Raw genomic sequence first — 21024 nt, forward strand, 5'->3', positions numbered from 1 at the left:
CTCTGCCTCTGCCTCTCTGCCTCTGCCTCTCTGCCTCTGCCTTGCCTCTCTGCCTCTGCCTCTCTGCCTCTGCCTCTCTGCCTCTGCCTCTCTGCCTCTGCCTCTGCCTCTGCCTCTGCCTCTGCCTCTGCCTCTCTGCCTCTGCCTCTCTGCCTCTGCCTCTGCCTTGCCTCTCTGCCTCTGCCTCTCTGCCTCTGCCTCTCTGCCTCTGCCTCTGCCTCTGCCTCTGCCTCTGCCTCTGCCTCTGCCTCTGCCTCTGCCTCTGCCTCTGCCTCTGCCTCTGCCTCGCCTCTCTGCCTCTGCCTCTGCCTCTCTGTCTCTGTCTCTGCCTCTGCCTCTCTGCCTCTGCCTCTCTGCCTCTGCCACTGCCTCTCTGTCTCTGCCTCTGCCTCTCTGCCTCTGCCTCTGCCTCTGCCTCTGCCTCTGCCTCTGCCTCTGCCTCTGCCTCTGCCTCTGCCTCTGCCTCTGCCTCTGCCTCTCCCTCTCCCTCTGCCTCTGCATCTGCCTCTGCCTCTCTGTCTCTGCCTCTGCCTCTGCCTCTTCCTCTGCCTCTCCCTCTGCCTCTGCCTCTGCCTCTCTGCCTCTGCCTCTCTGCCTCTGCCTCTGCCTCTCTGCCTCTGCCTCTGCCTTGCCTCTCTGCCTCTGTCTCTCTGCCTCTCTGCCTCTGCCTCTCTGCCTCTGCCTCTGCCTCTGCCTCTGCCTCTGCCTCTGCCTCTGCCTCTGCCTCTGCCTCTGCCTCTGCCTCTGCCTCTGCCTCTCTGCCTCTGTCTCTCTGCCTCTCTGCCTCTGCCTCTCTGCCTCTGCCTCTCTGCCTCTGCCTCTCTGCCTCTACCTCTCTGCCTCTGCCTCTCTGCCTCTGCCTCTGCCTCTCTGTCTCTGCCTTGCCTCTCTGCCTCTGCCTCTCTGCCTCTGCCTCTCTGCCTCTGCCTCTCTGCCTCTGCCTCTCTGCCTCTGCCTCTCTGCCTCTGCCTCTGCCTCTGCCTCTCTGCCTCTGCCTCTGCCTCTCTGCCTCTGCCTCTCTGTCTCTGCCTTGCCTCTCTGCCTCTGCCTCTCTGTCTCTGCCTTGCCTCTCTGCCTCTGCCTCTCTGCCTTGCCTCTCTGCCTCTGCCTCTCTGCCTCTGCCTCTCTGCCTCTGCCTCTGCCTCTGCCTCTGCCTCTGCCTCTGCCTCTGTCTCTGCCTCTCTGCCTCTGCCTCTGCCTCTCTGCCTCTGCCTCTCTGCCTCTGCCTCTGCCTCTGCCTCTGCCTCTGCCTCTCTGCCTCTGCCTCTCTGCCTCTGCCTCTCTGCCTCTGCCTCTGCCTCTCTGCCTCATCCTCTGCCTCTGCCTCTGCCTCTCTGCCTCTGCCTCTGCCTCTCTGCCTCTGCCTCTCTGCCTCATCCTCTGCCTCTGCCTCTGCCTCTCTGCCTCTGCCTCTCTGCCTCTCTGCCTCTGCCTCTCTGCCTCTGCCTCTCTGCCTCATCCTCTGCCTCTGCCTCTCTGCCTCTCTGTCTCTGCCTCTGCCTCTCTGCCTCTGCCTCTCTGCCTCTGCCTCTGCCTCTCTGCCTCTGCCTCTCTGCCTCATCCTCTGCCTCTGCCTCTCTGCCTCTCTGTCTCTGCCTCTGCCTCTCTGCCTCTGCCTCTCTGCCTCTGCCTCTCTGCCTCTGCCTCTCTGCCTCTGCCTCTGCCTCTGCCTCTGCCTCTCTGCCTCTGCCTCTCTGCCTCATCCTCTGCCTCTGCCTCTCTGCCTCTGCCTCTGCCTCTGCCTCTGCCTCTGCCTCTGCCTCTGCCTCTCTGCCTCTCTGCCCCTCTGCCTCTCTGCCTCTCTGCCTCTCTGCCTCTGCCCCTCTCTCTCTGCCTTTCGCCTCTCGCCTCCTCTTGCCTCCTCTTGCCTCCTCTTTCCTCTCACCCCTGCCCCTGCCCCTGTAGTCCTGAAATTAAAGATGTGTGTTACCATGCCCAGCACCACTGTTTTTAAAGTCAAGGAAGTTCGTAGCCAAAACACCTAGCTGAAAAGAAATGATAAAAGGAGTTTTTTTTACACTGAAATGACACAGACACTTAATCAAAGATTTGAAGACTAAGTTGAGACCCCTAGCATGAGGGATATGGAGCCTGAAGTGGCCATGTCCTGTAGCCAGGCAGGACACCAAGGGAAAGGATAAGGACACCAACCCACCCACAAAACCTTTAACCCAAACTTCGTCCTGAATACAAGAAGTTCAGGGACAAAGACAGAGAAAAGACTGAAGGAATGGCCAACCAATCCATCCCATGGGCAAAAACCAATCCCTCACTATTAATGATACTCTATTATGATTAAAGACAGGAGCCTAGCAAAACTGTCCTCTGAGAAATGTCACCCAGCAGCTAACCAAAACAGATGCAGAGACCCACAGCCAAACATTAGATAGAGTTAGTCTTGTGAAAGACTTGGGGGAAGAATTGAGAGACCTGAAGAAGATAGGGACTCCACAAGAAAACCCACAGAGTCAACTAACCTGGACCTTGGGGCTCCCAGAGACTGAACCACCAACCAAAGAGTATACATGAGCTAAACCCAAGTGTCTTCACTCATATGTAGCAGATATGCAGCTTGCTCTTGATGTGAATCCCCCAACAACTGGAGCAGGAGCTGCCTGCCTAGGGATCCTGTCCCCTTAACTGGGCTGCCTTGTCTGGCCTCAGTGGGAGAGGATGTACCTAGTCCTGCAGTGACTTGATGTGCCAGGGTGGGTTGGTACCCCCTGAGGACTTCCCCTTCTTTGAGGAGAAGGGGATGGGGAGAGACTATGTGAGGTTGGAACTAGTAGAAGAGGCTGTGATCTGGATGTAAAGTGAATAAACAATTTAATAGGAAAAGAAAAGATCTGGAAGCTGGGCGTGGTGATGCCCAGCACTCAGGAGGCAGAGGCAGGTAGATTTCTGAGTTCGAGGCCAGGCTGGTCTACAAAGTGAGTTCCAGGACAGCCAGGGCTATACAGAGAAACCCTGTCTCGAAAAACCAAAAAAAGAAAAGAAAAAAGAAAAAGAAAAGACCTGGAGAGTGCTTTAATGACACATTAAGGAGTACTCTCTCAGGGTACCAAAATGTATCAATATTGCATTAAGGAATGAAAAAAAAAAGAGTTCCCCTTGGAGTAGTTCAGACCAAGAATGAACTAAATTTGAATTCTCCATTTCTCTCTCTGTCTGTAGTTTGTGGTTTGTGGCCTGTCTGTGATGCCTGTCCCTAATAAAAGGCTTTGCTTTGTAGTTATTAAACAGCACAGAAAACATGGCAGGGGGAAGAAATAAGGGATATTTTTCTGTAGAAATCTTTAACAGAGTTAACAAGGGAAGGACTTACTTTCCTGACCGCAACTGACTCAGAATTGTTCTCAAAACTTCAAATAGATGTTACAAAGCTATATCCACATATTGCTTTCAAAATTCTTGAAATATTTGTTGTTTAAGGAGGTTGCTCTCAACCTGTTGGATGCTTCCAGCAAATGGTTATAACACACAAATACATTTTTCTGGTCGGGGATACAGATGAGTACATAGTTTAAGATTGAAGCTATGTAGTTAGCTTAGGTTAAAAAACTTATTACATGGGAAATCCTAAGGCATGGTAAGATTGGTTACATTGCTTTCTTCAAGGCAAGTTAAACTTAAATAGGCTAAGTATATAGTATGATAACAGTTTGATCACATGATCATAAGGCATGTTAGTAATTTGACTCTAGGATCTGGCAAGTTTCTCTACCTTCTCAGGCAAAAGTGTTTTCAGAAAAGACATTAGCACGGAGTTCTGGTAACAAACATGAAAGTAAATGTAACTACTCGCATCATTATCGTTTTGGTGCTTTACCAACTGAACAATCTCCCTTGTAGGAGCAAGATGATTTTTGAAGATTATGAATGAGAAGGTTAAAGAAAATTTAGGATGGGGGAGCAGTGAATAATTTGCCCAGTTAGACAAGAACTACAAATATTCGTAATAAAACTAAACATTCAGGGAAGCAGAAAACCTGGCCTGAGTAGAGGCACAAGCCCCTTACGGTCGACCAGCACCGGGGTAGCTAGGGCGCAGAGTCGGCTGACACCTGCCAGCTACTCACAACACCAGGCACAGGATCTTAAGACTTCAGGTGATCCGGCCACCCTCCTGGCCACCTCCAGGACAGGTCTCTGCCCAGCCCGGGAGCCCTTTACCTCAGGATCAGTGGGAGTCATCTTGGTTCCGGGACTCCGCTGAACTTAGTCTGCACAGGTGAGAGTGTGCACCACAGAAGCTGACAGCTTCTGGGACAGGCGGGAGCCACAGAGCTACTGAGGCAGCACCCTTTTCGGGCCCCAGACATCCGGCCACCTTCCTGGCCAGAGGACAGGTGTCCCCCCGGCCTGGGAGGCTTTTGCCTTTAGAATGGCGGTAGCCATCTTGGTTCGGGGACTCCACCAAACATAGTCTCCACAGGTGAGAGTGTGCACCACACAAGGTGACAGCTTCTGTGACCCACAAAAGCAACACAGCTTCTGGGAAAGGTCCTGTTTTGGGCCTTCATCTTCGGCCAGGAGGAGGTCCAAACACCAGATATCTGTGCACCTTCCCTGTAAGAGGAGAACTTGCCTGCAAAGAGTGCTCTGACCACTGAAACTCAGAGGAGAGAGCCTGTCTCCCAGGTCTGCTGACAGAGGCTAACAGAATCACCAGAAGAACAATCTCTAAACAGAGACAACTATAACAACTAACTCCAGAGATTACCAGATGACAAAGGTAAACGTAATAATCTTACTAACAGAAACAAAGACCACTCACCATCATCAGAACCCAGCACTCCCACTTCACCCAGTCCAGAGCACCACAACACACCTGAAAAGCTAGACCCGGATCTAAAAGCATATCTCATGATGATGGTAGAGGACATCAAGAAGGACTTTAATAACACACTAAAAGAAATACAGGAGAACACTGCTAAACAGGTAGAAGACATTAAAGAGGAAGCACAAAAATCCCTTAAAGAATTGCAGGAAAACCAGACCAAACAGGTGATGGAATTGCATAAAATCATCCAAGACCTAAAAATGGAAGTAGACACAATAAAGAAAACCCAAAGTGAGGCAACGCTGGAGATAGAAACCCTAGGAAAGAAATCTGGAAACATAGATGCGAGCATCAGCAACAGAATACAAGAAATGGAAGAGAGAATCTCAGGTGCAGAAGACTCCATAGAGAACATCAGCACAACAATCAAAGAAAATACAAAATCCAAAAAGATCCTAACTCAAAATATCCAGTAAATCCAGGACACAATGAGAAGACCAAACCTACGGGTAATAGGAGTAGATGAGAATGAAGATTTAAAACTCAAAGGACTGGCAAATATATTCAACAAAATTATAGAAGAAAAATTCGCAAACCTAAAGAAAGAGATGCCCATGAACATACAAGAAGCCTACAGAACTCCAAATAGACTGGACCAGAAAAGAAATTCCTCCCGACACATAATAATCAGAACAACAAATGCACTAAATAAAGATAGAATACTAAAAGCAGTAAGGGAAAAAGGTCAAGTAACATATAAAGGCAAGCCTATCAGAATTACACCAGATTTTTCACCAGAGACTATGAAAGCCAGAAGGGCCTGGACAGATGTTATACAGAAACTAAGAGAACACAAATTCCAGCCCAGGCTACTATACCCAGCCAAACTCTCAATTACCATAGATGGAGAAACCAAAGTATTCCATGACAAAACCAAATTCACACATTATCTTTCCAATAATCCAGCTCTTCAAAGGATAATAACAGAAAAAAACCAATACAAGGACTGAAACCATGTCCTAGAAAAAGCAACAAACCTAAAAGAAGACAGCCACAAGAACAGAATGCCAACTCTAACAACAAAAATAAAAGTAAGCAACAATTACTTTTCCTTAATATCTCTTAATATCAATGGACTCAACTCCCCTATAAAAAGACATAGACTAACAGGCTGGCTACACAAACAGGACCCAACATTTTGCTGCTTACAGGAAACTCATCTCAGAGAAAAATGTAGACACTACCTCAGAATGAAAGACTGGAAAACAATTCTCCAAGCAAATGGTAGGAAGAAACAAGCTGGAGTAGCCATCCTAATATCTAATAAAGTCGACTTCCAACCCAAAGTCATCAAAAAAGACAAGGAAGGGCACTTCATACTCATCAAAGGTAAAATCCTCCAAGAGGAACTATCAATTCTGAATATCTATGCTCCAAATACAAGGGCAGCCACATTCATTAAACATACTTTAGTAAAGCTCAAAGCACACATTGTACCTCACACAATAATAGTGGGAGACTTCAACACACCACTTTCACCAATGGACAGATCATGAAAACAGAAACTAAACAGGGACACAGTGAAACTAGCAGAGGTTATGAAACAAATGGATCTGACAGATATCTACAGAACATTTTTATCCTAAAACAAAAGGATATACCTTCTTCTCAGCACCTCATGGTACCTTCTCCAAAATTGACCACATAATTGGTCACAAAACAAGCCTCAACATATACAAAAATGTTGAAATTGTCCCATGCATCCTATCAGATCGCCATGGACTAAGAATGATCTTCAATAATAAAATAAATAATAGAAAGCCAACACACATGTGGAAACTAAACAACACTCTTCTCAATGATACCTTCCTTGGTCAAGGAAGGAATAAAGAAAGAAATTAAGGACTTTTTGGAGTTTAATGAAAATGAAGCCACAACTTACCCAAACTTATAGGACACAATGAAAGCATTTCTAAGAGAAAAACTCATAGCTGTGAGTGCCTCCAAAAAGAAACTAGAGAGAGCACACATTAGCAGCTTGACAACACACCTAAAAGCTCTAGAACAAAGGGAAGCAAATTCACCCAAGAAGAGTAGACGGCAGGAAATAATCAAACTCAGGAGCGAAATCAACCAAGTGGAAACAAGAAGAACTATTCAAAGAATCAACCAATCGAGGAGCTGGTTCTTTGAGAAAATCAACAAGATAGATAAACCCTTAGCCAGACTCACTAGAGGGCACAGGGAAAGCATCCTAATTAACAAAATCAGAAATGAAAAGGGAGACATAACAACAGATCCTGAAGAAATCCAAAACACCATCAGATCATTCTACAAAAGGCTATACTCAACAAAACTGGAGAACCTGGATGAAATGGACAAGTTTCTAGACAGATACCAGGTACCAAAGTTAAATCAAGATCAGGTTAATGATCTAAACAGTCCCATATCCCCTAAAGAAATAGAAGCAGTCATTAATAGTCTCCCAACCAAAAAAAGCCCAGGACCAGATGGGTTTAGTGCAGAGTTCTATCAGACCTTCAAGGAAGATCTAATCCCAGTTCTTCACAAACTATTCCACAAAATAGAAACAGAAGGTACTCTACCCAACTCATTCTATGAAGCCACAATTACTCTGATACCTAAACCACAAAAAGACCCAACAAAGATAGAGAACTTCAGACCAATTTCCCTTATGAATATCGATGCAAAAATCCTCAATAAAGTTCTAGCTAACCGAATCCAAGAACACATCAAAACAATCATCCAGCCTGACCAAGTAGGTTTCATCCCAAGGATGCAAGGATGATTCAGTATACGGAAATCCATCAACGTGATCCAGTATATAAACAAACTCAAAGACAAAAACCACATGATCATCTCCTTAGATGCTGAGAAAGCATTTAACAAAATCCAAAACCCATTCATGGTAATAGTCTTGGAAAGATCAGGAATTCAAGGCCCATACCTAACCATGATAAAAGCAATATAAAGCAAACCAGTAGCCAACATCAAAGTAAATGGTGAGAAGCTGGAAGCAATCCCACTAAAATCAGGGACTAGACAAGGCTGCCCACTCTCTCCCTACCTATTCAACATTGTACTTGAAGTCCTACCCAGAGCAATTAGACAACAAAAGGAGATCAAGGGGATACAAATTGGAAAAGAAGAAGTCAAAATATCGCTTTTTGCCGATGATATGATAGTATACATAAGTGACCCTAAAAATTCCACCAGTGAACTCCTAAGCCTGATAAATAGCTTCAGTGAAGTATCTGGATATAAAATTAACTCAAGCAAGTCAATGGCCTTTCTGTACACAAAGGATAAACAGGCAGAGAAGGAAATTAGGGAAACAACACCCTTCTCAATAGTCACAAACAATATAAAATACCTTGGCATGACTCTAACTAAGGAAGTGAAAGATCTGTATGACAAGAACTTCAAGTCCCTGAAGAAAGAAATTAAAGAAGATCTCAGAAGATGGAAAGACCTCCCATGCTCATGGATTGGCAGGATCAACATTGTAAAAATGGCTATCTTACCAAAAGCAATCTACAGATTCAATGCAATCCCCATCAAAATTCCAACTCAATTCTTCAACGAATTAGAAAGGGCAATCTGCAAATTCATCTGGAACAACAAAAAACCTAGGATAGCAAAAACTCTTCTCAAGGATAAAAGAACCTCTGGTGGAATCACCATGCCTGACCTAAAGCTGTACTACAGAGCAATTGTGATAAAAACTGCATGGTACTGGTATAACGACAGACAAGTAGACCAATGGAACAGAATTGAAGACCCTGAGATCAACCCACATACCTATGGTCACTTGATCTTTGACAAGGGAGCAAAAACCATCCAGTGGAAAAAAGACAGCATTTTCAACAAATGGTGCTGGCACAACTGGCGGTTATCATGTAGGAGAATGTGAATTGATCCATTCCTTGTACCAAGGTCAAATCTAAGTGGATTAAGGAACTCCACATAAAACCAGAGACACTGAAACTTATAGAGGAGAAAGTAGGGAAAAGCCTCAAAGATATGGGTACAGGGGAAAAATTCCTGAATAGAACAGCAAAGGCTTGTGCTGTAAGATCGAGAATTGATAAATGGGACCTCATAAAGTTGCAAAGCTTCTGCAAGGCAAAAGACACCGTCAATAAGACAAAAAGACCACCAACAGATTGGGAAAGGATCTTTACCTATCCTAAATCAGATAGTGGACTAATATCCAATATATATAAAGAACTCAAGAAGGTGGACTCCAGAAAATCAAACAACCCCGTTAAAAAATGGGGCTCAGAACTGAACAAAGAATTCTCACCTGAGGAATACCAAATGGCAGAGAAGCACCTGAATAAATGTTCAACATCCTTAATCATCAGGGAAATGCAACTCAAAACAACCCTGAGATTCCACCTCACACCAGTCAGAATGGCTAAGATCAAAAATTCAGGTGACAGCAGATGCTGGCGAGGATGTGGAGAAAGAGGAACACTCCTCCATTGTTGGTGGGATTGCAAGCTTGTACAACCACTCTGGAAATCAGTCTGGCGGTTCCTCAGAAAATTGGACATAATACTACCAGAGGATCCAGCAACACCTCTCCTGGGCATATATCCAGAAGATGTTCCAACGGGTAAGAAGGACACATGCTCCACTATGTTCATAGCAGCCCTATTTATAATAGCCAGAAGCTGGAAAGAACCCAGATGCCCCTCAACAGAGGAATGGATACAGAAAATGTGGTACATTTATACAATGGAGTACTACTCAGCTATTAAAAGGAATGAATTTATGAAATTCCTAGGCAAATGGATGGATCTGGAGGGCATCATCCTGAGTGAGGTAACATATTCACAAAGGAACTCACACAATATGTACTCACTGATAAGTGGATATTAGCCCAAAAACTTAGGATACCCAAGATATAAGATACAATTTGTTAAATGCATGAAACTCAAGAAGAAAGAAGACCAAAGTGTGGACACTGTGCCCCTTCTTGGAATTGGGAACAAAACACCCATGGAAAGAGTTACAGAGATAAAGTTTGGGGCTGTGAAGAAAGGATGGACCATCTATAGACTGTCATATCCAGGGATCCATCCCATAATCAGCTTCCAAATGCTGACACCATTGCATACACTAGCAAGATTTTGCTGAAAGGACCCAGATATAGCTGTCTCTTGTGAGACAATGCCGGGGCCTAGCAAACACAGAAGTGGATGCTCACAGTCAGCTATTGGATGTATCACAGGGCCCCCAATGGAGGAGCTAGAGAAAGTACCCAAGGAGCTAAAGGGAACTGCAACCCCATAGGTGAAACGTTATTATGAACTAACCAGTACCCCAGAGCTCTTGACTCTAGCTGCATTTGTGTCAAAAGATGGCCTAGTCGGCCATCACTGGAAAGAGAGGCCCATTGGACTTGCCAACTTTATATGCCCCAGTAGAGGGGAATGCCAGGGTCAAGGGGTGGGGGTGGGTGGGTGGGGGACTGGGGCGGGGGAGTGTATTGGGGACTTTTTGGATAGCATTGGAAATGTAATTGAGGAAAATACCTAATCAAATAAATAAATAAATAAATGTAAAAAAAGGCAATACCAACCAGGCTGGAGCGACAGCTCACAAGTTAGCAGCATGTGCTGCTCTTGTGAAGACCACAGTTCTGTAGGCATAATGATATTGTGCACTGTGTAAAGTTTACCCTTGTGTGGTTCAAGTGCTGATTTCTCTGCCCTCACATCTTGTTGCAATCTGGGCCTGGCACTGTAATGCATGTGTGAAGAATCTTCTGTCTCAGGTTTGTGTAAATAACGTTCATCATTTATTCTCTGCCTTGTCAATAAAAACTGGAAAAGCCAGGGACTTGGAAATAAAGAGATTAGAGAGAAGAGGGCTGGAGAGACGGCTCCATGGTGAAGAGCACTGCCTACTCTCCCAGAGGTCCTGAGTTCAATTCCCAGCAACCACATGGTGGCTCACAACCATTTGTAATGAGATCTGATGCCTTACATATAATAAATAAATAAATCTTAGAAAAAAAACTAAACATTCATTACTATTCCTGCCAGCTTGCTGTCAAAGTTACTACTTAATAAATGCTAAACACACACACACATATACCTACACAAACATATACACACATATCATGCATACATATGCACACGCATATCACACACACACACACAACACACATACACACATACTTATCACACACACAACACACACATACACAATACATACACACACACAACATACAATACATACACACCCACACAACACACATACACACACAACACACACACACACATACACAACACACACATACACACACACAACACATACACAAACACACACCCATGCCTAATCTCTCTGTGCTCATACATAGGTAGTCATATAGAACCTTTCAACCTAAGACTTAAGCAATTTCCCAGACATACTAGACATGATCCTTCCTTTTCAAAGCTAACAAGTGAAATGCAAATAGTGATGTTGGAAGGATTTCTGTACTGTAATAAATGAGTTTTCACATGTCAACCTAGTGAGCAATGAACACATTATTCAAACAATTGTTATCATTCACAGGGAAAAAAAATCGTTCAGTTTAGTTATCCTGTAAGCCCAGAAATGTGATCATTAATATTATAATAATGTAAGGACTTGAGTCTAGGGTAATTAATTAAGAGATAAGTATATTTAATTGCATGTAAAATAAATGTATGCCCCCCAAAGCATTCTTTCAAGGAAGATTAATTAGATACTCTGTCTATGAAATATATACCAGCTTTGGTAACTCTGGTATACAGTAAGCTCTCCATATCACTGCTTCTGTATCAATATATTGGACAACTACCTACAGTGTTTGTATCAATACTAATGTACAGAGTCCCTTGTTTCCTACTCAATGTTTTATAATAACTATTTATGTAGTTTTCATGTTGCATTAGGTATAAGTAGTCATCTATAGATGAAGTAATGTCTGCAGGGGAATGACATAGTCTATGAAGATGCCATGCCATTTTATATTAAGAACCTAAGTATTCTTAGGGAATGCAGGACCAGTCCACACAGATACCATGTTTTCTAGGCTCTTTTTTAAAACATGCTAGCCCATCAGGATAGAGCAGCTCTTTGACCTGGTGGTCCAATAAAAGCCCAGCACTAGCCTCAACTGGCACTAAAGATGAAGATAGAATCAGAGTTTGCAGGCACAATACTCTCTGGCATGTGATTTGAGCCTTGGATCCAGTCAAAGTTTCAACAATTTTCTGTCTGAGTTTTCAAATAGTTGCCAAATGAAGGAATTAAGATTTCTGTGACTCCCTCCTATGTTGGGTCAGCTTCTGTTTATACATTTTGAAGCTCTGTGGTTAAGTTCACAAGCCTGGACAATACCATTTTGATAAACTGACTACCTCATGTGGCCTCTTCATCCCAGATAACATTCTTTCACTATAGTCTACCCTCTCTTTGTAAAAGCTCTTGATTCAGAAAATAATTCTTCTAATGCAATTTCTGACATTTGCTCTTAACCATCCCTTCTTCCTTTCTTTTTATCCATTTTAGCACTGCTGGTGCTTCCAGCCAAGTTGCTTTCATGCTTATAGTGGTCCTTTGATGGCAGCATATAGCTCAATATTGATAGTTTTTATCCAATTATATAATTTTTCACAGATAATATGATTATTATCTGTGAAAATTAGTATATGTGGTCTTAAATCTATCATTTGAAGTCTGGGAAGACGGCTTGGTTTGTAAAGTGGTTACTGCCTGAATAAGGACCTGCCTGAGTTTGGATGACCCAGTACCCTTGAAAACAATCAGAGGTGGGTGGCATGCACCTGTAATCCAACACGAAATATGCAGAAAAGAGAGGGTCCATGGAGCTTGCTGGCCAATTAGTTTAGCCAAACAAGTGAGCTCCAGCTTCAGTGAGACCTTTTCTCAAAAAGAAATAAAGTAGAGACACAGTTGAGGAAATGTAGACCTCTGGCTTCCACATGCACACACATATGCATCTGCATACACAGCTGTGCACATAAATAAATAGACAAATAGATAAATAAGCAAAGAGTAGCATATATAGACAATGGAATATCATTTCCCTATTTGAAAAGAAAAGGGTGGTGGTGGTGCATGCTTTTAATCCTAGCACTCTGGAGGCAGAGATAGATGGATCTCTGAGTTTGAGTCCAGCCAACAACTCTACAGAGTGAGTTCTAAGACAGACAGGGCTGTAAAATGATAGATTTAATGATTTTACACAGAAAACCCTATCTAGAAAAAAAATTCAAAACAAAAATGGGAGTGATTTATTTAGTGTTTATTTCCAAGTATTTTTATAATAAAGTTAATATTTAAAACCTTTAAAATTAAAAAGAAGAACAAAGAAAAGTGGTAAATTGCTATAATGAAGCTTGAGTACCTACTGAGTAGATAAACAAGAAGTGAAAGAATAAGTTCTGTCCAGCCCTACCTTCATGAAATAGCTATAATCAGCAAATAGAGACCGAAGGTAGATGTGTGATATCAATGCAGGGGAAAGAGTATGGCGAGCCACCATTTTACTAAACATAAAATTTCTGTATAGGGAGATGGGAACATTTTAGTATTACATAAATGTAATGATTACACATTTTAAGTCTTATTAATGCCCCTGAATTATACATTTTAACTGAAATTCCAAAAATACTCATTAGAGGAAATGTAAGGTCTTCAGCAAATGGTACTGGGAAAACTGGATTTGTACATGAAGAAGAATGAACTCAGTCTTCATCTCTCACAGTGATGAAATAACCATAACTTAAGAAAGACCAAATAACTTAAGAAAAAAACTGAAAACAAGGAAACTGGTGAAGGAAAAGGCAAGAAAAACCCTCCAAAGTGTAATCAGTGGTGAGGACTATGGGACCATGGTCCCCAGTGGGGTGGCCTTATTTCAGCAACAGTGAGACCCATGGAATTCAGAAGCTTGTGTACAACAAAGGAAACAGCAGTGGGGGGAGGGGGCGGGGACAGCCCACAGAGTCAGAGGAAATCCTCAGCATTCCTCAGACAAGGATTGGTAACTAGACTATACAGAGAACCAAAAATAACAGAAAACAACTCTAGCAAAACAAAAATGAATTGAATAGAGAACTCTTGAAAAAAAGTACAAATTACTGATTTTTTTAAGCACTCAGCATCATTAGCAGTCAGGGGTGGGGGTGCAAATTAAAACTACAAGAGATCACATCTCACCCCAGTCAGAATGTCCACCATCAATAGAACTAGGGACAACAAATTCTGAAGAGGCTATGGGAAAGGGGGAGCCTTTATTCGCTGTGTGCAGGAAGGTAACCTGATGCAGTTATTATGGAAATGAGTGTTGGGTTTTCTCACGTGGCTAAAGGTAGAAGAAATACCATACACCCGAGCTATACCACTCTTGCGTTTTATATCCTACCATATGTGCAGATACCTACTTGTTCATCCATCTTGAGTACTGCTCTATTCACAGCAGCTAAGACATGGGATCAGCTTAGATGTTCATTAACTGACTAATGGAAGATGAAAACATGGTACATAAACAATGGAAATTTTATATTCAGCTGTAAAGAAAATTAAATTTTCAGGAAAATGAATGGAAATTATATTTTTCAAGTGAGGCAAGTCAGGTTCAGAAAGACAAAATGTGGGACGTTCTCACTCACATATGGTCATAGCTTTAAATTTTCAAATGTGTGTGTTTGATAGAGGTTAGAAAGCTAGAATTGGAGCATGACAGCCAGGGAAATAGGTGCTGAGGAGGTGAATAGGAGAATATATATGCCAGAAAGTAGAAGGGGCTAGTGGTAAAACAGCTTACGTGTGGATAAGGGTGGAAGAATGTGGAGAAAGAGGGGGTTTGCAAGAGAGTTAACCAAAGCTAGAAATGTATATTAAAAAACCCACAGGGAAATTAATTTTATAAGCTAGTTTTAAAAACTATGATGATGATGATATGATGATGATGTTGATGATAGAGTTTAAACAGAGGTACTTCATGTAGATGGATAATGCTATTTCAATAAGGCACAGATTATTTAAAATTTCACTGTCGTGGGCAGATTACCTCTCTAGAAGTTACTAGTCAGACTGATCCTTGAGGCCCCAAAACAACACACATTATTGCCACTGCTCTTGATTGTCTATCAGCAATAGAGAGTATGACCCTATTGCTGACGACACTGCATGCTTTGGTTACAGGACACAGAAAAATCAACCTGGAAGTGGACTGAAAGCTCAGCCTTCTACCATTACCTTCACTCACCTCTTCTAGCTAGTTTTCACAGTGCTAGATGGTTGTATGCTATGCAATGCAGACTGCTGGGCAAGAAAATTAATCAACAGTATTACCCATCTGTGAACCCTATATGCTATACAACTGAGAGCCAAATGAGATGTGTCCACTGACACAATAGTGGTACAGCTGTTATAGAGGTAACCAACTGCTTTCTACCTGGATTTAAGACCCACTCCAACCTGAGAGGATCCATGCCTGGGACTTTAAATCTGGTCAAAAGCCTGTGGCTAGGGATATCACAAGCCTGTGGGGAAGTTACTATTGCCCTTTGGCTAAGTGGAAATGTTGTGCTATTCAAGCTGCCTCCTGAATATATATTTATATTTATTCCCATAGATTAGTGTTGCTCCCTACTTGGGGGAGCTTTGTTTTGCAATGAATGGGTGGCTACTGAAGAAATTCAGAACTAGTCAAAGTGTTGAGAATAGGTGATTGTTCAATGGTTATTTATTCAAGGCTCAGAGAACATTGTCAAAGAGGGAGCAGAAAGACTGCAAGAGCTAGAGGGTGGAAGAGAGTGCTGTGGAAAGATTTTGCCTGACAACATCCTAGCATGGACAGGGAAGGATTCGTGAGGGTCCACCCACCCTTCCTTGAGAAGTTATTGGAAATTTATGGTTCCTAGGGAAGAAGGAGACTTTTTTTGCAGCAGCAGCAGCATAGATATAGTTCACTTGTCAACAACAGTAAATGCCCTTCCACCCATGCTCACATAAGCAACCTTAAACTCAGTGAGTGAAGAACAACAACAAAAAAAGAGTAATTGGGGTAAATAGGCATTCAACAGGAAGGAGCAAGAGAAGATAATGGGATAAACTGATTAAAATATAACACATACATAAAATTGTCAGAAATAAAATTTGTTTGAAAAAAGATTAGAGTTTATATATATATATATTTATATATATATATATATATATATATATATGCCAAAGTGTATATATATGTATATATATATATATGCCAAAATATATATATATATATTTATATATATATGCCAAAGTATATATATATATATATATATAATATATAACTGTAGATGTTCATTATATCTATTATATATTTATAAAACAATATTTAAATGATTTAATACATTTTACCACCATAACAGCAATTGAAAAGGTATTTTAATACTTATAACATACAAGCTGGCATTTTATTTTGTTTTTATTTTTTTATATTTTATTGCTTTTTGAGAATTTTATGTATGCATATGGTATTTTTTAGTTATTCACCCTACATTTCTTCCGCTAACTTCTCCCAGATCTAGCCCCCACCCACTTCCCCTTCCCAACTTCGTGACCTCAGTTTTTTTTTTTAATAGACAATTGAGTCCTGTTTGTGCAACCCATTTATTCACTGTGAGGGAGTAGCACCCTTAAGAAAATTGCCTCTCCTCCCCCAAGAAGCCATGGACCAGTTCCTCGGCTAGGGTTGGGGCTCAGGAGCCCCTTCCGTTCCACACTAAAATGTTGCTTGTGTGCCCATGAACTCAGTGGTCCTGTCATGTCTAGAAGACACTAATTCAGTCCAGTCCTCCCCAACCTCTGGCTCTTATAATACTTTTGCTGTGTCTTCAGATGTGGTCCTAAACCTGGGGCAGGGGTGAGATACAGACATCCCGTTTTCAACAAGCACTCCACAGACACTCGTTCTCTCCACTTTGATCTGCACTAACAACTGTCCACTGCAACAAAAAACTGATAAGGTCTTAGGGCTACACTAATCTTTGACTGTAAAAATACACACTTAAGAGGCAGTTTCACCCCCTTGGTCCCATTTTACTCTCTCTGGTGTCTGTGGTTTCTCCAAGTTATATGCTCATGTCTAATGACTCAAAGCTAAGATAAACAAATAAGAGAGCATCTTAGTTAGGGTTTCTATGGCTTTGAAGAGATGCCATAATGGCAATTCTTATAAAGAAAATTAATTTAATTGTGCATGTCTTACAGTTTCAGAGGTTTAGTCCATTATCATCACGGTGAGAAACATGGTGCTGGAGAAGAAGCTGAGAGTCCTACATCTAGATTAGCAGGCAGCAAAAGAGAAAATGAGACACACTAGGCTTGGCTTGAGCACCCGAAGCCTCAAAACCTGCCCCCAGTGACACATTCCTCTAACAAGGTCATACCTACTCCAACAAGGATACACCTGTTCCAACAAGGCCAAAGCTCCTGATAGTGCCAGTCCCTGTGGATCTATGGGGACCATTTTTACTCAAATCACCACAGAGAGAACATGTAGCATTTGCCACTTTCATAAACCAGCACAGCTTCTAAATAGCTGTATTTATAAGTATTTTACTCTTCATCACAGACGCTTCCTTTTGCAGCAGATGAAGATCATTTTTCAGAGAACACCAAGCCATAGGGTGCCCAGCCTCAACTGATGTACCTACACACAGCCCCTACTCCTAAGGCTCAGGGAACATCCCAGAAGAGAGATATTGTAAGAGAAGAGAAAAATCGATAGAGCCAGAGGCCCAGGAAGCTGCTGGGAGATGGTGTCTTCTATCTATGACAGGGAAGCTGAGCCAATGAACTCTCTTGTTTAGGATTGCCCAAGCTAGATCTCCATAATGACAACATCAGTTGACATGACAACACAGATGAGGGAAATCTCACAAGACCCTACCTCTAGATGAAGAGCTGCAAGCAAGAGATGGATATTGAAAGAGAGACAGAAAGGCAGAGAGAATATCAATCTACTCCTTCTCAAGGATCAGCCCTAAATGCCATAGATAGATAGAGATAGGTAGATAGGTAGATAGATACATACATACATACATACATACATACAGGAGGTAGATAGATATAGATAATAATTTTAAACAAAGAGGATATGAATTTGAGAGGGAGTGAGTGTTAAGTCTCAAACAAACTGGGACAAGTCTCAGTCAGTACCAGTGGCTCCTCCCAGCACTTCTCACACCACAACCTACCCTAAACCTCCCTAACCCAGAGGCTGGGCTTCAGTTTCCCTTCCCCCAGCTTCTGATTCCTCTATAACCCAGCCATCTTGACTACTACCCTCTTAGTTCCTAGTTCCTTTCTTGGCCTCTAGATCCAAGGCTCCTCTCATAGATGCCCCCCTCTCTCTTCTCTTCCTCTCTCACTCCCCTCCACTATGGTTCACTCTAGAATCTTCCAGATGCTCTGGCTGTTTCCCCCTCATATCTATGATAAAACCTTCACCTCAACTATTCCTCAGGATCAGTCATGTCCTCATTCTTCATTCAGTGAAGAGGACATGGGCAGAATTTGAGAGGAGAGGGAGGAGTAGAAACTCCGTAAATGTAATATTTGTGCACAAAACCCTCAAAAACATTAAAATTTTTAAATTAAAAGATAAAGAGGATTCCGAGTTTGCCACAGACTTATAAAATGTTTGACAGATGTCAAAAGTTACTGTGAATTGTACACCAGATGGAATTAATTAACATTCCAGCTAATGGTTGAAGAAAGAAATAGCTCCTTGGAAACGTGTAAACCACCAACTCTTGCAGCTGTGTGCTAATGACAGTACAGTTGCAGAGAGGAGACTGCATGACCCTTCTGTGCTTTCATTGTAACTATAAGCATTGGTGGCCTCAGAGCAAAGCAAATGACAATACAGCTCAGAAAGGAAACAAGTAAGAACTGATTGAGAAACGCGAAAGAATTGCACCCATCAGACATTTGTAAATAGGCTGGAGGAAAACACCAGCTGTAACTGTGTGATGCTTTCAAATCCTACAGAGTCGTTCCTGCCTTTGTTTTCAGTACTAGGGACTGAACCCAGAGCAAGCTAGGCAAGCACTGTACTGCTGCTGTATCTCCACCTACATCCGCAATTAACAAAAAAATCTCATAGAGCTACTAAGAAAACACCGTTATATGAAATTCAAAACTAACACATGTTAAGTTTTGCAAATCTGTATTTCCTAAAAGCTTGTGGTCTACCCTTCTTCCTTGGAAACTGACCTAAAGACAGTGCTGTAGATTGGGGAAGAAGGAAATGGCAAGAATCCACTGGCCAATTCCTTTAACCAGTCAAGTGACACTCAGCTATCAACAAGCATGACACCAAGAGACTATTTTAAGGAGCAGAGAGATGGTTAGCTCCTGCCCATTAAAGCTGCCAGGTAAGGCATCACAGAAGGCATCAAGAGAGTCTTCAAGGCAGAGTAGACCTTAAGTATGTAGCTAGACAGACTTGGGGTTATTGGGTGGCATTCTATTCTTAACCCAGGCCCAAGGTTCATCCTTGAAGCAGGGGTTGATAGAGGCTGCATGGTGATGGCTCATGCATCCTGAGACCTGAGGAAGCCCTGTTGTCTGTCTTGGCCTGTAGAATACTTGTTGCCCTTCAAGAGCCTGATGCAGCAGGTTGCAGCAGATGTGCAAATGCCAAAGCTGCTGACCCTGGAGCCAATGCTCAGAAGCATCTGACAAGTATCAACTGCAAATTTAAGTTGCTAAAAATGACACTAAGGAGCCATGAGAGTTTTTCTGAGAGAAGTCACAGTGACTGTATCCCTAATTTCAAGCCTAGTTATGGCTTCTTCCCAAAAGGCTTAAAAAAAACAATCTATTACTGTTGTCCCCCTCAGCAGGAAGGGGCACATAACACACACACATAAACACACATATATATACATACACACATACATGCATGCATACATGATACTAAAGGCCTCTTATCAGCAGCCCCAATGTGCTCCCAGAAGGATCCAGGATAAAGTGTCCCCAAAAGCTGGACACTGGGCAGAGGGGTCTGTTTAGAGATTAGAAAAAAGAAAAACGAAGTCTAAAAAAAAACTCAAAAGGCTATAGAAAACATGATAAAGAACAAGAGAAGATGAGAGTTAATTATGGAAAGACTGTGACGAGCAGGAGCTTATACAATAGCAGCAAGCAATTGACTCCTAACAGTGCTGAGGACCTTCGGAGCGAGTTGGTGCTTCTGTGAGAGCCAGTGAAGGAGTGTGTCTGAGTAAGAAACCAGACTTTATCCCAAAGACTGAGATAGAGGGAAAGCAGGAATAAAGATACTCCATATGAAGAAGCTAGCCAAAAACAGCCAACAAGTTCCCTGGCAGAGAAGGGACTCAGGCAAGTGAGATGAAAGCTAAGCACTCCTACCCTCACAATTAGCCTACAGCGCTCATATGCCTCAAGTCCAGTTATTACTTACAGTAAGACAGTGATTCCTCTGGAAGATGGATCAGGAGTGGAGAGAAATCCCACTTTGTCATACTGTATGATTATAGGGCATCAGATGGGCACCATCTTGACAGAATCTGTTGTTAATAACTAAGCTCCTTGGTGGCCCAACAGCAGGAACTATCCACAGGTGGAAGAGTTTCAATTTTGCTTACTGTAGCTACTGGGGAATAAGAGGCATAGAAAGGTGGTTTTTGTAGAACTAGAGGACTAGCAAAGGGTGCAGGTGGCAAGATTCTGACTTTGACAAGAAGTGAGAGAAGACAAATAGCCCCACCATTAGATATCCCGGGTCAACTGAGAATTAGCTTAGAGTTTGATAGTTCGAAGTCTGAAGCCAGTAGAGGTGAATACATTTTAATTTAAGATTGCATTCAGATCATACAGCATAAGCAACTGTTTTATTTTCTATTGGACACAAGGCTGATCAACATGTGCAAATCAAAAAGCGTAATTCAGCACATATGTAGACTTAAGGAGAGAAATTACAGGATCATCTCAGTCAATATAGAAAAGCTTTTGACAAAGTGCATCATTCTTTAAGAATCATACATTCCAGAAAACTCAGATTCTTTGACAAATAGAGTTCTAGAAGAATGAAACTTGACCCATGTCTCTCTCTCTAAACAAGAATCAAGTTAAGATGGAGCAAAGACCTTAGGGTAAGACTTGAAATTTTGAAATCGCTAGAAGAAAGCATAGGCTAG

At 42.5% G+C, this 21024-nt stretch overlaps 1 protein-coding gene across 2 annotated transcripts in view; it reads right to left on the reverse strand.

The window, feature by feature from the left end:
• Positions 1–21024, reverse strand: part of Oca2 (OCA2 melanosomal transmembrane protein) — a 310146-nt gene that overhangs the window by 287962 nt on the left and 1160 nt on the right. The gene's annotated exons all lie outside the window — the stretch shown is intronic.

This window comes from Mus caroli, unplaced genomic scaffold (assembly GCF_978045245.1).
Source record: "Mus caroli unplaced genomic scaffold, Mus_caroli_1 scaffold_8, whole genome shotgun sequence".
In the NCBI taxonomy this organism is placed as follows: Eukaryota; Metazoa; Chordata; class Mammalia; order Rodentia; family Muridae; genus Mus; species Mus caroli.